General features: G+C 61.7%; 1 protein-coding gene across 7 annotated transcripts in view; it reads left to right on the top strand.

Annotated features, from left to right (window-relative positions):
- Positions 1–1,200: 1,200 nt before the first annotated feature.
- GATAD2A (GATA zinc finger domain containing 2A) overlaps positions 1,201–15,191 on the top strand; it is a 34,640-nt gene continuing 20,649 nt past the window's right edge. For 4 of the 7 annotated variants that reach the window (XM_085562277.1, XM_085562276.1, XM_077788881.2 and 1 more), the window contains exons 1-2: positions 1,215–1,306; positions 12,518–12,568. The gene's annotated coding sequence lies outside the window, so the exon portion shown is untranslated. Of the gene's footprint in view, positions 1,307–7,860; positions 8,009–9,571; positions 11,275–12,517; positions 12,569–15,191 lie in introns of those variants that run through there. The other 3 variants (XM_085562274.1, XM_085562275.1, XM_085562279.1) reach the window with 3 other exon arrangements.

The following is a 15,191-nucleotide window of genomic DNA, read 5'->3' as shown; positions in this document are numbered from 1 at the left end:
ATGATCCCAATCCCAGTGGGAGGGACCCCAGGGTTAAATCCCAGTGGGAATGATCCCAAATCCCACCCCGGGAAGGATCCCAGGGTTAAATCCCAATGGAATAATCCCAGATCCCACCGGGAATGACCGAGATCCCACCGGGAACGATCCCAGGGTTAAATCCCAGTGGGAACGATCCCAGATCCCACCGGGAAGGATCCCACCGGGAAGGATCCCAGGGTTAAATGCAATGGAATAATCCCAAATCCCACCGGGAAGGACCGAGATCCCACCGGGAACGATCCCGGGGTTAAATCCCGGTGGGAACGATCCCAAATCCCAGTGGGAATGATCCCAGATCCCACCGGGAATGATCCCAGATCCCACCGGGAAAGATCCCAGATCCCACCGGGAATGACCCAGATCCCACCGGGAAGGATCCCGGCGCCGCAGCCGGGCCGGCCCGGGCGGCTCAGCCCCGCCGCGGCCCCGGGGCTCTCCGGTGGCCCGGCAGCACCGGGCCCGGGCCCTTCCCGCTCCCCGCCATCCCCGCCCGCAGAACCGGCCCCGGTGCCGTCCCGGAGCCGCCCCGGAGCCGGCCCCGCCCGCCCTATCTGCGGCCCCGGCGCGGCCTGCGCGGGCGGATAAGGGCGGCGCGCCCGTCCCGGGAGCGGCCCGCGAAACGGCCCCGCCGCCCCGCCCCCTCCCGCGGAACGCGCCCCCATTGGCTGCCGCCGGCCGCACGCTGCCTCCTATTGGGCGCTTCAGCGATCAATCAAACCCACACCGCGCCTCTTTCCGGCCGCACAGCAGGGGCGAGGCGCGCCCCACGGGGCTGCGCCGCCGATTGGCCAAGCCGCCCGTCAATCAAAACCAAACCGCGCCTTTTCCACCTCCCTGCTTACTACGCGGGCGGGGCCACCGCTGCCTCCTCGCGGCGATTGGCCGCGGGGCCGGCATCCCCTCTTTCTATAGGCCGGCGCGGCTGTCAATCATTAGTTTAAAGATTTTAAAATTAAAAAAAAACCCAGCTAAGGCTGCGCCCCAGGCCGGGGCAGGGGGCGGGGCCGGGGGTGTCCCAAATCTGCCTGGCAACGGGGGGGGGAGGGGGGGGCAGGGTGGGGGAGGGCAGGGTGGGGGAGGGGGGGCACGGGGTGGGGGGGCGGGGCCCCGTGCGCGCGCAGCCCCCCCGCCCCCCCCCGCCCGTGGCCACCTGAGGGAGCCGCCTCCCCTCCCCCCACGGCCCCAGTCCGGGCCCCGGCGGAGGAGGAGGAGGAGGAGGAGGAGGAGGAGGAGGAGAGGAGGCGGCTCCGAGGGGCTCCGGACAGTGAGTGACACCCGCGGCCCCCGGGCTGGGCACGGGCCGCGCCCGCCGGCCCCGGGAGGGGCGCGGGGGGTTCGGGCGCCGGGGGGGCGAGGGTGAGAGCGATAATAAAGAAGAGCGAGGAAAAGGAGCCGGGAAGTGCGAGGGGGGCGGCGGGGCCGGGACCTGGCCCGGGACACGGCCCGGGACACGGCCCGGCCTGGCCCGGGCCAGCGCGGTGCCCCGCCGGTGTCCCGGTGCGCGCCCGGCCCGCGGCGGCGCTCCGGAAACAGCGAGAAAGTTTGGGCACGGGGCGGGGAAAAGCAGCGCGATGTGCGGGAGGGATGCGGAGTGCGGGCAGCGCTGGGCCGGGGAGAAAGGGGCGTGGGGAACGGTGAGGGGTTGGGGACTGCTGCGGGAACGGTGAGGGGTTGGGGGAAAGATGAGGGTTTGGGGAAACAGGGATTCAGGAAATGATGAGGGGTTTGGGGGACAAAGGGGGGTGCGGGAAAAGGTGAGGGGTTTGGGACTGGTGCAGGAAAAGGTGAGGGGTTTGGGGAAACAGGGATTCAGGAAAAGGTGAGAGATTTGGGGAAACAGGGATTCAGGAAATGCTGAGGAGTTTGGGGGAAGATGAGGGTTTGGGGAAACGGATTCAGCTAAAGGTGAGGGGTTTGGGGAGAAACTGATACAGGAAAAGGTGAGGGGTTTGGGGAAAGAGGGATTCAGGAAAAGGTGAGGGGTTTGGGGAGAAAGAGGGGTGCAGGAAAGGTGAGGGGCTGGGGACTGGTGCAGGAAAAGGTGAGGGGTTTGGGGAAACAGGGATTCAGGAAATGATGAGGGGTTTGGGGAGAAAGAGGGGTGCGGGAAAGGTGAGGGGCTGGGGACTGCTGCGGGAAAAGGTGAGGGGTTTGGGGGAAGATGAGGGTTTGGGGAAACAGGGATTCAGGAAAAGGTGAGAGGTTTGGGGGAAAGAGGGGTACAGGAATGCTGAGGAATTTGGGGGAAGATGAGGGTTTAGGGAAAAGTGAGGGGTGCAGGAAAAGGTGAGGGGTCTGGGAGAAAGGGGGGTGCAGGAATGCTGAGGGGTTTGGGGAACTGGTACAGGAAAACTTGAGGGATTTGGGGAGAAAGAGGGGTGCAGGAAAAGGTGAGGGGTTTGGGGAAACAGGGATGCAGGAAATGCTGAGGGGTTTGGGGGAAGATGAGGGTTTGGGGAAACAGGGATTCAGGAAAAGGTGAGGGATTTGGGGAAACAGGGATGCAGGAAATGATGAGGGGTTTGGGGAGAAACTGATACAGGAAAAGGTGAGGGGTTTGGGGGGACGGGGATGCAGGAATGCTGAGGGGTCTGGGAGAAAGGGGGGTGCAGGAAATGCTGAGGGGTTTGGGGAAACTGGTACAGGAAAACTTGAGGGATTTGGGGAGAAAGAGGGGTGCAGGAAATGCTGAGGGGTTTGGGGAAACTGGTGCAGGAAAAAGTGAGGGGTTTGGGGAGAAAGAGGGATGTAGGAAATGCTGAGGGGTTTGGGGAAACTGGTACAGGAAAATTTGAGGGGTTTGAGGGAAGATGAGGAGTTTGGGGAATGCTGAGGGGTTTGAGGGAAACAGTGGTACAGGAAAAGTTGAGGGGAAACAGGGATACAGGAAAAGCTGAGGGTTTTGGGGAAAAATGGGGGTTTGGGAAGAACTGAGGGTTTGGGGAAACGGAGTGGTACAGGAAAAGTCAAGGGGTTTGGAGAAAATTGAAGGGAAAACCAGGGATGCAGGGAAAGCTGAGGAATTTGGGAGAATTGAGGGGTTTAGGGAAAGCTGAATGGTACAGGAAAAGTTGAGGGATTTCAGAAAAAGTTGAGGGATTGAAAGGAGGAACAGGGATGCAGGGAAAGCTGAGGAATTTGGGGAAAGCTGAGGGGCTGAAGGGAAAGCTGGGGATGCACTGGAAAACCTCAGGGGTGGCAGGGAAACTCGGGGCTTTGCTGGAAAATCCAGAGGTCTGTTGGAAAACTCGAGGGATTTTCCACTGGAAAATCCGGGGGTCTGTCCCAAAATCTGAGGGTCTGCCCCAAAATCTGAGGGTCTGCCCCAAAATCTGAGGGTCTGCCCCAAAATCTGAGGGTCTGCCCCAAAATCTGAGGGTCTGCCCCAAAATCTGAGGGTCTATCCCAAGACTTGAGGGTCTGCTGGAAAAGCCGGGGGAAAAGCTGAGGGGCTGTCCCGAAATCCAGGGATTTGTGCCAGAACTCGAGGCTCTGCAGGAAATCCTGAGGGTTTGCCCCAAATCCCAGGATTCTGCTGGAAAACCCCGGGCTCTGAGGGAATCCCGAGGGTTTGGGGGATAATCCAAGGATCCGCTGGAAAACTTGGGAGCGTGTTCCTCAAAACTCCGCGGGATCCCCTGGAAAACTCCGGGATTCCCTGGGAAAGCCGAGGGATGGTCCCAAACTGCCCAAATCCGGGGGTTTTCCCCAAAACCTGCGGGCCTGGGGATCGCCTGGAATCCTGGCAGTCTGCGCTGGATCCCGGGGATCTGTCCCAGATCCTGGATTCTGGGGGGATTCCTGGGCGTTCATCCCAGATCCCAGGGATCTGTGTGAAATCCCAGAGCTGCATCCCAAATCCCAGAGCTCCATCCCAAATCCCAGAGCTGCATCCCGAATCCCAGAGCTCCATCCCAAATCCCAGAGCTCCATCCCCATCCATTCCCTGAGTCCTGGAATTCCATCCCAAATCCATTCCCTGAGTCCTGGAATTCCATCCCAAATCCATTCCCTGAGTCCTGGAATTCCATCCCAAATCCATTCCCTGAGTCCTGGAATTCCATCCCAAATCCATTCCCTGAGTCCTGGAATTCCATCCCAAATCCATTCCCTGAGTCCTGGAATTCCATCCCAAATCCATTCCCTGAGTCCTGGAATTCCATCCCAAATCCATTCCCTGTGCCCTGCAATTCCACCCCTTATCCCAAATCCTCTCCAGCTCCTTTGGAACTCCTTGCACCTCTGGAAGCAGCTCCAAGTTTTCCTTGGATCCTTCCCTTCTTGGACATTCCAGGGATCCAGGAGCAGCCCCAGCTTCCCTGGGAATTCCATCCCATTCCCTCCCAGGCAGGAATTCCTTCCCTGATCCCATCCATCCCGAGGGAGGAGCCGGGAAATCCCAAAACGTTCCCTGGGAGCCGCTGGAATGAGGCAGAAAACCGGAGCAGAATTCCAAAGGAATCCGGAAAACGCTGGGATCGCTCCCCTCCCGTGGGATCTGATCCAGGGAAGCTGTTTGGGGCGATAGCCATGGAATTTTCCCAGCCTTGGGGTGGAATCCCTGGAATTTTCCCACTTTGGGGCGATGTCCATTGGACTTTCCCATTTTGGGGTGGCATCCATGGGGTTTCCCAAGTTTTGGTTGATATCCATGGAATTTGTCCAGCTGGGAGCGGTATCCGTTGGGTTTTTCCAGTTTTAGGATGGCATCCACTGGATCTTCCTGCTTTGGGATGTATAAATGGAATTATCCCACTTTTGGGGTGGCATCCATGGAATTTTCCAAGTTTTGCTTGACTCCCGTTGGATTTTTTCCACTTTTGGGACGATATCCACGGAACTTTCCCAGTTTTGCAGTGACATCCATGGAGCTTTCCCAAAATTTGGGTGATGTCCTTGGAATTTCCCAGATTTGGGGAGTTATCCATTGGATTTGTCCAAGGTTTTGGTGGCATCCATTGGATTTTCCACGTTTGGGATGGCATCCATGGAATTTTCCCACTTTTAGGGTGGCACCCGTAGGATTTTCCAGCTGTTGGGGTGATATCCGTGGGATTGTCTTTGGGATCGTATCCCTGCGGGAATATTTGGGATTCCCAATCCTGCCTTGACTCCACCTTCCCAAATCCTCCTTCCAAATTCCAGGAATTTGGGGCTTTTAGGGATTTCTTTTTGGGTTGGGGTACAGCAGGGCGAGGGAAAAACGGGAACGAGCTGGGAAAGTATGGCGGAGATCTGGGAATGCTAATCAATAATTAATTAATAATTAATAATTAAGAATCACACAGCTCCGAAATCCTTCTGCCATTAATTCTGGTGTGAAATAATTGAGATTTGGGATTTGGCTCCAGCCAAACTTCCCTGGAAAAGTCTTTTCCCAAAATCCTGGGGATGCCGGGCGCTGATGTGGGGGGAATTCCCGGGATTTGGGGACTCGGAGATTTTGGGGGAATTCCCGGGATTTGGGGACTCAGAGATTTTGGGGGAATTCCCGGGATTTGGGGACTCGGAGATTTTGGGGAATTCCCGGGATTTGGGGACTCGGGGATTTTGGGGGAATTCCCGGGATTTGGGGACTCGGGGATTTTGGGGAATTCCCGGGATTTGGGGACTCGGGGATTTTGGGGGAATTCCCGGGATTTGGGGACTCGGGGATTTTGGGGAATTCCCGGGATTTGGGGACTCGGGGATTTTGGGGAATTCCCGGGATTTGGGGACTCGGGGATTTTGGGGAATTCCCGGGATTTGGGGACTCGGGGATTTTGGGGAATTCCCGGGATTTGGGGAATTCTCCGGAGGGATTTTGGGGAATTCCCGGGATTTGGGGAATTCTCCGGAGGGATTTGGGTTCTCCTTGGGCCGGAGTTTTTGTGGGATCGGGGAATTTTGGGATGGGAGCCGAGCCCTGCCCCCGTCCCGCTGCCTCCCGGAGCCGCAGCTGCATCGGCCACCGCCGCTGGGCCCTGTCCGTCCGTCTGTCCGTCCGTCCGTCCGTCCGTCCCCTCCCTGTCCCTGTCTGTCCCTGTGTCCGTCTGTCTGTCCCTCTGTGGCCGTGTCCGTCTGTTCGTCCCTGTCCCCCTGTCCATCTCTCTGTCCGTCTGTCCGTCTCTCTCTCTCTCTGTCCCTCTGTCCATCTCTCTGTCTGTCTGTCCATCTCTCTCTCTCTCTCTGTCCGTCTGTCAATCTCTCTGTCTGTCTGTCCATCTCTCTCTCTCTCTCTGTCCGTCTGTCCGTCTCTCTCTCTCTGTCCCCGTGTCCCTCTCTCTGTCCCTCTGTCCCCCTGTCCATCTCTCTGTCCGTCTGTCCGTCTCTCTCTCTCTCTGTCCCCCTGTCCCTCCCTCTGTCCGTCTCTCTCTCTGTCCGTCTGTCCGTCTCTCTCTCTCTCTGTCCCCCTGTCTCTCTCTCTGTCCCCGTGTCCGTCTGTCCGTCTCTCTCTCTCTGTCCCTCTGTCCGTCTCTCTGTCCCCCTGTCCGTCCCTCTGTCCGTCTGTCCATCTCTCTCTCTCTCTGTCCGTCTGTCCATCTCTCTCTCTCTGTCCCCCTGTCCGTCTGTCCGTCCCTCTGTCCGTCTGTCCGTCCCTCTCTCTCTCTCTCTCTGTCCCTCTGTCCATCTCTCTCTCTCTCTGTCCCCCTGTCTGTCCCCGTGTCCGTCCGTCCGTCCCTCTCTCTCTCCACGTGGCCTCTCCCAGCGCGCCGCTGCCCGCGTGCCCCCCGCCCGCCGCTCCAGCCAATCACCGCCCTCCTCACATCGTCCGCTCGACCCCCGCGGCCAATGGCGGCCGGCGACACAACGGCGGCTCCCCCCGCGCCGCGCCCGGAAGCGGCGGCGGCCGCGGCGAGCGAGGCCCGGGCCCGGTGCGGCCCGGTATGGCCCGGTACGGCCCCGGTACGGCCCCGGTGCGACCCGGTACGGCCCCGGTACGGCCCCGGTATGGCCCGGTACGGCCCCGGTACGGCCCCGGTGCGGCCCCGGTGCGGCCCGGTACGGCCCGGTGCGGTCCCGGTACAGCCCCGGTACAGCCCCGGTACGGCCCGGTACGGCCCGGTACGGCCCGGTGCGGCCCGGTACGGCCCGGTATGGCCCCGGTGCGGCCCGGTACGGCCCCGGTACGGCCCCGGTGCGGCCCCGGTACGGCCCGGTACGGCCCGGTACGGCCCCGGTACGGCCCGGTACGGCCCCGGTACGGCCCCGGTGCGGCCCGGTACGGCCCGGTACGGCCCCGGTGCGGCCCGGTACGGCCCGGTACGGCCCCGGTACGGCCCCAGTGCGGCCCGGTACGGCCCGGTACGGCCCCGATACGGCTCGGTGCTGCCCGGTACGGCCCCGATACGGCTCGGTGCTGCCCGGTACGGTCCCGGTACGGCCCGGTACGGCCCCGGTGCGACCCGGTACGGCCCCGGTACGGCCCGGTACGGCCCCGGTACGGCCCCGGTGCGCCCCGGTGCGGCCCCGGTACGGGCCCGGTACGGTCCCGGTACGGCCCGGTGCGGCCCCGGTATGGCCCGGTACGGCCTCGGTACGGCCCCGGTATGGCCCCGGTACGGCCCCGGTACGGCCCGGTACGGCCCCGGTATGGCCCGGTACGGCCTCGGTACGGCCCCGGTACGGCCCGGTACGGCCCGGTACGGGCCGGTGTGGCCCCGGTACGGCCCCGGTGCGGCCCGGTGCGGCCCGGTATGGCCCGGTACGGCCCGGTATGGCCCCGGGTCCCGGTGCTGCCCGCGCCCCTCCGCCGTCCCTCCGCCGCCCCTCCGCCGCCCCGCCCCGCCCCGCGCATGCTCCGCCGGTGCCGCCGCGGCTCCATGTGTGAGCAGCGCGAGCTGGCCCCGGGAGCGGCGGGGCCGCGGCAGCCCCGGCGGAGCCCCGGGACAGCGGCGGAGCCCCGGGACGGCGGAGCGGCGGAGCGGGGCGCGCTCCCCGCGGATGCGGCGCGGAAACACCGGAGCGGCGCCCGCCGCTCCTCCCGGTAAAAGTTTCTGCGCTGCGGGAGCGGAGCGGCCGCGGGGAACGGGGGCTGCGGGAGCGCTGCCGGCGGAGTCGCGCCGCTGCCCGGCCGCGCGGAGCCCCGGGAGCGCCGAGCGCCGCCGGCCGCGGTACCGGGGCCGCCCCGGCTCCCGGGGCTCGTCCCCACCGGGAACCGCAACTCCGCCGCCCCGGGGCGCCGCCGGCTTTTGTTTGGGAAAGTTGCTGCGGGTTTTCCGCCGGGCCGCCGCTTCCTCCTCCTCCTCCTCCTCCTCCTCCTCCTCCTCCTCCTCCTCCTCCTCTTCCTCTTCCTCCGCCGCCGCCGCCCCGAGCGCTCCGTGCCCGCTCCGCACCGGGGACGCGGGGACCCCCCTAAACCCCCCCGGGCACTCCGTGCTCAGCCCCCGGGCAGCCCCGCTCAGCCCCCGGTCCCCGCGGCTCTCCCCGGTGGCCCCGGGGAGTCAATCCCCGCCGTGCACAGCCGCGCTGCCCCCGGTGCCCCCCCGGTGCCGCCGCTGCCCCCGGTGCCAGTGCCCATCCCGGTGCCGGTCCCCCGGTGCCCCCGGTGCCCCCGGTGTCCCCGGTGCCCCCGGTGCCGGATCCCCCGGATCCCCCAGTGCCCCCGGATCTCCCTGATCCCCCGGATCCCCCGGATCCCCCGGTGCCCCCGGTGCCGGATCCCCCGGTCCCCCCGGTGCCGGATCCCCCGGTGCCGGATCCCCCTGATCCCCCGGTGCCCCCCGGTGCCCCCCGGATCCCCCGGTGCCGGATCCCCCGGTGCCGGATCCCCCGGTGCCGGATCCCCCTGATCCCCCGGTGCCCCCCGGTGCCGGTCCCCCCGGTGCCGGATCCCCCGGTGCCAGATCCCCCGGATCCCCCGGTGCCCCCGGTGCCGGATCCCCCGGATCCCCCGGATCCCCCGGTGCCCCCGGTGCCGGATCCCCCGGTGCCCCCGGTGCCCCCGGTGGCCGCGGCCGCGCCGTGCGGCCGGGCCGGGCCGGGGCCGTGTCACAATAAGAGTCCCCGGCCGGCCGCCCTTCCTGTGCCCGGGGCACCGGCACCGGCACCGGCACCGCCGGCAGCAGCGGCGGGCGCTGCCCGGGACCGGCATCGGCGCCGCATCCGCACCGGGATCGGCACCGGCACCGGGACCGGGATCAGCACCGGGATGGGGATCAGCACCGGGACGGGCACCGGCACCGAGAGGGGCACCGGGATGGGGATCAGCACCGGGATGGGCACGGGGACCGGGATGAGGACCGGGACCGGCACCGGGATGAGCACCGGGAGTCCCGGGGGCTGCGGGACCCTCCCGGCCCGCCCGGCACACGGCGGGCAGGGGGAGAGCGGGAATTGGGGAATTCCAGCCGGGAATTGCAGCCGGGATCGGGATCGGGATCGGGATCGGGGTCGGGATCGGGGTCGGGATCGGGGTCGGGATTCCCAGCCCGGCTCCTCCCGAGCATCTCCTCACTTGTCCCGGGGCGGGCGGGGAATTCCAGCCGGGAATTCCAGCCGGGAATTCCAGCCGGGATCGGGATCGGGATCGGGATCGGGATCGGGGTCGGGGTCGGGATCGGGATCGGGGTCGGGATCGGGATCGGGATCGGGATCGGGGTCGGGATTCCCAGCCCGGCTCCTCCCGAGCGTTCCCGGCGCTTTTCCGCGGTTTCCCCGCTCGCTTTTCCTCGGGATCGTCCGGGATTTTCCTGCCTCGCTCGGGCTGCAATTCCCGAGCTCTCCCAAATCCCGGGAACGCTCCGATCCCACGGAGCGCTGGGCTCCGGGACCAGCGGGGACGGGGCCGGGAACGAGCCGGGAACGGGACCGGGAATGAGCCGGGAATGGGACCGGGAATGAGCCGGGACCGGGACCGGGAATGAGCCGGGAACGGGAACAGGACCAGGAACGGGACCGGGACCGGGACCGGGAATGAGCTGGAACGGGACCGGGACCGGGAATGAGCCGGGAATGGGACCGGGAATGAGCCGGGACCGGGACCGGGAATGAGCCGGGAACGGGAACAGGACCAGGAACGGGACCGGGACTGGGACCGGGAATGAGCTGGAACGAGCCGGGACCGGGAACGGGAATGAGCCGGGAATGGGACCGGGAACGAGCCGGGAACGGGACCGGGACCGGGAATGAGCCGGGAACGGGACCGGGAACGGGGCCGGAGCTGGGAGAGGCGCGGGAAGTGACAGCGAGAGACCTTTGGGAATCCGGGATGGGAGCGCCGGGAGCGGCGGGACAGGACCGGGATCTGACCGGGATTTTGGGAAAGGGGCCGGGATCTGACCGGGATTTTGGGAAAACATCTGGGATCTGACCGGGATTTTGGGAAAACATCTGGGATCTGACCGGGATTTTGGGAAAGGGGCCGGGATCTGACTGGGATTTGGGAAAACATCTGGGATCTGACCGGGATTTTGGGAAAACATCTGGGATCTGACCGGGATTTTGGGAAAGGGGGTGGGAGCAGCGGGAAAGGGCCGGGAAAGGGCCGGGATTTTGGGAAAGGGGCCGGGATCTGACCAGGATTTGGGAAAACATCTGGGATCTGACCGGGATTTTGGGAAAAGGGGCCGGGATCTGACCGGGATTTTGGGAAAGGGGCTGGGAGCAGCGGGAAAGGGCCGGGAGTTTGGGAAAAGGGCTGGGAGCAGCCTGGGAGCAGCAGGAAAGGGCTGGAATGTGCCTGGGAATTTGGGAAAGGGGCCGGGATGGAGCTTGGATCAGTGGGAAAGTCGTGGATTTTGGGAAAGGGGCTGGAAGTTGGGAATAGGGGGAAGTTGGGAATGCTGGGAAGTTGGGATGTTTCAGATCCCAAAATTCCAGATCCAAACCAGGGATGTTGCTGGTGGGATCCCAAAGCCAGAGATGAATCCTGAAAGGGAATGAATCCCTCTTTTTCCACGGGTTCATGGAATTCTGGGATCAGGCAGGGACATTCCCGCTATCCCAGGTTTTTCCAGGCTGCCCTCAGACACTCCCAGGAATTCCCGGGAATTCCGTGCTGCTCCCTCTGCAGTTTTTCCCACAGATCCCAAACTTTTCCAGGATTTTCCTACTCCTGATCCAAGCGGGGGCTCCTTCCCTTGAATCCTGAGCCTCAGCACAGCTGGAATTCCAGAATTCCATGAATTCCCAGTGAAATCCAAGGAATTCCAGCTCTCCCGGACCCTCGGAGTTTCAACTCCCGGGGCAGCTCCAAATTCCAAAGGATTTCCTGGGATTTTCCCAGATCCTCTTAAGCAGGAACAGCTCGGGGTGAGCTCTGCTAATTCCCCCTGGAATTCCCGGGATCACGGGGCCGGAAAAAGCCGGGAATGGCCGAAGGCCCCGGGAGCTGCTCCCGGCCCAGAAAAACCGGGAACGGGGGGAAATCTGGGAATTCCGTGGATGGAAACCAGGAATGGAGGGAAATCTGGGAATTCCGTGGATGGAAACCAGGAATGGAGGGAAATCTGGGAATTCTATAGATGGAAACCGGGAGTGAAGGGAAATCTGGGAATTCCATGGATGGAAACCGGGAATGGAGGGAAATCTGGGAATTCCGTGGATGGAAACCAGGAATGGAGGGAAATCTGGGAATTCCATGGATGGAAACCGGGAATGGAGGGAAATCTGGGAATTCCATAGATGGAAACCAGGAATGGAGGGAAATCTGGGAATTCCATGGATGGAAACCGGGAATGGAGGGAAATCTGGGAATTCCGTGGATGGAAACCGGGAATGGAGGGAAATCTGGGAATTCCGTGGATGTTTTCCCGAGCTGCTTCTGGAGCTTCCTGATCCCAAATTCCCAGGAAAAGCCTCGGGCGGGGCCGGGTCCGGGGCAAGTCCCAACCTTTGGATCCAGCTCGGGACCTGCTGGGATCCAAACCTTGGGAATTCCTTGGGAAAATTCGGGAGGAGCCATTCCTGGGATCCAGGGGCGTTCCCAGGCCAGCCCGGCTCGTCCGGGGGGATTTTACGGGATCAGGGAAAACCCTGGGAGGCTCCCGTGGGAATCCTCCTTCCCAGGAATCCTGGTGCCAGGGGGAGCCCTCCCGGTTTTATGGGAATCGGTTCATTTGGGATTCCCGGATCCCAATTCCCGGGATCGTGTCGTCGTTTGGGGTTCCCAAATCCCGTGGCTGTGCCGTGCTGGGATTCCCAATTCTTGTCATGGAGCCGTCGTTCGGGGATTCCCAAATCCCAAACCCCACATCCCAGCATTCCCAAATCCCACATTCCCAATCCCGCATTCCCAAATCCCGCATTCCCAATCCCACATTCCCAAATCCCGCATTCCCAATCCCACATTCCCAATCCCACATTCCCAAATCCCACATTCCCAAATCCCACATTCCCACCCCAGCATTCCCAAATCCCACATTCCCAAATCCCACATTCCCAAATCCCGCATTCCCAATCCCACATTCCCAATCCCACATTCCCAATCCCACATTCCCAGCCCCGCTGCTCCCGGGAATTCCCGGCATTCCCTCACCTCTCCGTGTTCCCGCAGGATCCTCGGCTCCGGCTCATCCCGGCGGGACCCCATGTCCTTCCCTGACAGGTAGGATCCACAAATCCCGGGAATTCCGGCCCTTCCCTGACAGGATCCACAATTCCCGGGAATTCCAGCCCTTCCCTGACAGGATCCACAATTCCCGGGAATTCCGGCCCTTCCCTGACAGGATCCACAATTCCCAGGAATTCCAGCCCTTCCCTGACAGGTAGGATCCACAATTCCCGGGAATTCCAGCCCTTCCCTGACAGGATCCACAATTCCCGGGAATTCCAGCCCTTCCCTGACAGGATCCACAATTCCCGGGAATTCCAGTCCTTCCCTGACAGGTAGGATCCACAATTCCCGGGAATTCCAGCCCTTCCCTGACAGGTAGGATCCACAATTCCCGGGAATTCCAGCCCTTCCCTGACAGGATCCACAATTCCCGGGAATTCCGGCCCTTCCCTGACAGGATCCACAATTCCCGGGAATTCCGTGCCATGGGAACTGGAATTCCCTCCCGGAGCGGCCCCAGGGGAGCTCCGGGAGGAGCTTTCCCAAAAACCTCCGGCGCTTCCCGAGGGATTGGGAATTCCAAAGGATCCGCAGCTCCTGGAATTCCTGCGGGATTCTCCGGCGGGGCCGGGCAGCGCCCGGGGGGCGGGATTTGGGATTTGGGATTTGGGATTTGGGATTTGGGATTGGGATTTGGGATTTGGGATTTGGGATTGGGATTTGGGAATTGGATTTGGGATTTGGGAATTGGGGTTTGGGATTTGGGGTTTGGGATTTGGGATTGGGAATTGGGATTTGGATTTGGGGTTTGGGATTTGGATTTGGATTTGGGATTTGGATTTGGATTTGGATTTGGGATTTGGATTTGGATTTGGGATTGGAGCTGGGAATGCTCGGGGAGGAGCCGTGGCTGAGCTCCCACCTGGGCCGGGCTCATGTCCCCGCAGGAATTCCGGGATTTTTCCCGGAGTGGATCCGGGAATCCCACGGGCCGGGAATTCCCAGGAAATGGCCGGGATTGTCCCGGGATAGGGCCGGGATTGTCCCGGATCCTGTGGCTCTGGAATTCCCGGGAAATGGCCGGGATTGTCCCGGGAAATGGCCGGGATTGTCCCGGGATAGGGATGGGATTGTCCCGGGATAGGGATGGGATTGTCCCGGATCCTGTGGCTCCGGAATTCCCGGGATAGGGCCGGGATTGCCCTGGATCCTGTGGCTCCGGAATTCCCAGGAAATGGCCGGGATTGTCCCGGGACAGGGATGGGATTGTCCTGGGATAAGGATGGGATTTTCCCGGGATAGGGCCGGGATTTTCCCGGATCCTGTGGCTCCGGAATTCCCGGGAAATGGCCGGGATTTTCCCGGGATAGGGATGGGATTGTCCCGGGATAGGGCTGGGATTGTCCCGGGATAGGGCCGGGATTTTCCCGGATCCTGTGGCTCCGGAATTCCCGGGAAATTGGAACAATCCGGGATTTGGGCGGGTGGGTCGCAAATCCCGCGGCAGTTCCTTGTCCTGCTGCTCTTCCCTGGGATGATCCCGGGGCAGGAATTCCCGGCCGGAATCTCCGGAATGCGAATCCCGAGGAATTCCCGGCCGGAATCTCCAGAATGCGAATCCCGAGGAATTCCCGGCCGGAATCTCCGGAATGCGAATCCCGAGGAATTCCCGGCCGGAATCTCCGGAATGCGAATCCCGAGGAATTCCCGGCCGGAATCTCCGGAATGCGAATCCCGAGGAATTCCCGGCCTGGAATTTCCCCATTCCCGGCTGGAAAAGCCGCTGGCATTGGGAACATTTAAAGATGGAAATTCCTCCTTAACGAGGAATTAATTGGGAAAGATCCGATTGCAGCGCCTCATTAATATTCAAATATATGCGGGGATATTTAAATCAACTCATGAATATGTGAACGAGTCATGAATATTTAAATTAACCCGCGGATATTTTTGTTGCTTCCCAACAACTAAATCTGGGAATTTTTTCCCTTAAAGGAGGAATTTGGAATGGAAAATCAACAATGGATAAATAATTAATTAATGGTTAATTAGTGATTAATTAGGGATTAATTAACGATAGGAGGATTCGCTTGGAAAATCCCAGGGAAAATGGGGAATTGTGCTCCTGGATTTCCTCTCTGCATTCCCAGAGAATCCCGGCCCGGGAATCCCGCTCCTGTCCCGAACATTCCAGCTGGAACAATCTGGGAATCATTCCCGCGGGAAAAGGGGAATTTTTCGGGAATTTTCCCGCCTTTAGTCCACGGAACCCGGAGAATTCCCAGAATTCCCATCAAATCCCACAAATTCCTCCCAGAATTCCAGCTCTTCCCCAGGGAAGATTCACCAAAAAACTTGAGAGAAATTCCGGGAATTCCACAGAAATTCCGGGAATTCCACAGAAATTCCGGGAATTCCCCCATGGATTTTTCCAGGCAGCCTCTGATCTCCATTTTCCCGCTCCAGCGGAATTTTGGGATTCTCTTTTCCCACTTTTCCTGAGCCTTTGGAGCTCCAAACTTCCAGGAGCAGGAATTTGAAGGATTTTCCCCAAATCCCTGTGGGAATTCCACAAAATTTCCCCAAAAAATTTCCCTTCCCTTGGATAAAAATTCCATCTGGGAGGCTCCAAAATTCCCCCGGGAATTCCTGGAGCTGCTCCAGGGTTTGATCC

This window comes from Lonchura striata, chromosome 28, assembly GCF_050655825.1.
Source record: "Lonchura striata isolate lonStrDom1 chromosome 28, ASM5065582v1, whole genome shotgun sequence".
Lineage (NCBI taxonomy): Eukaryota > Metazoa > Chordata > Aves > Passeriformes > Estrildidae > Lonchura > Lonchura striata.
This window is presented reverse-complemented; position numbering and strand designations above follow the sequence as displayed.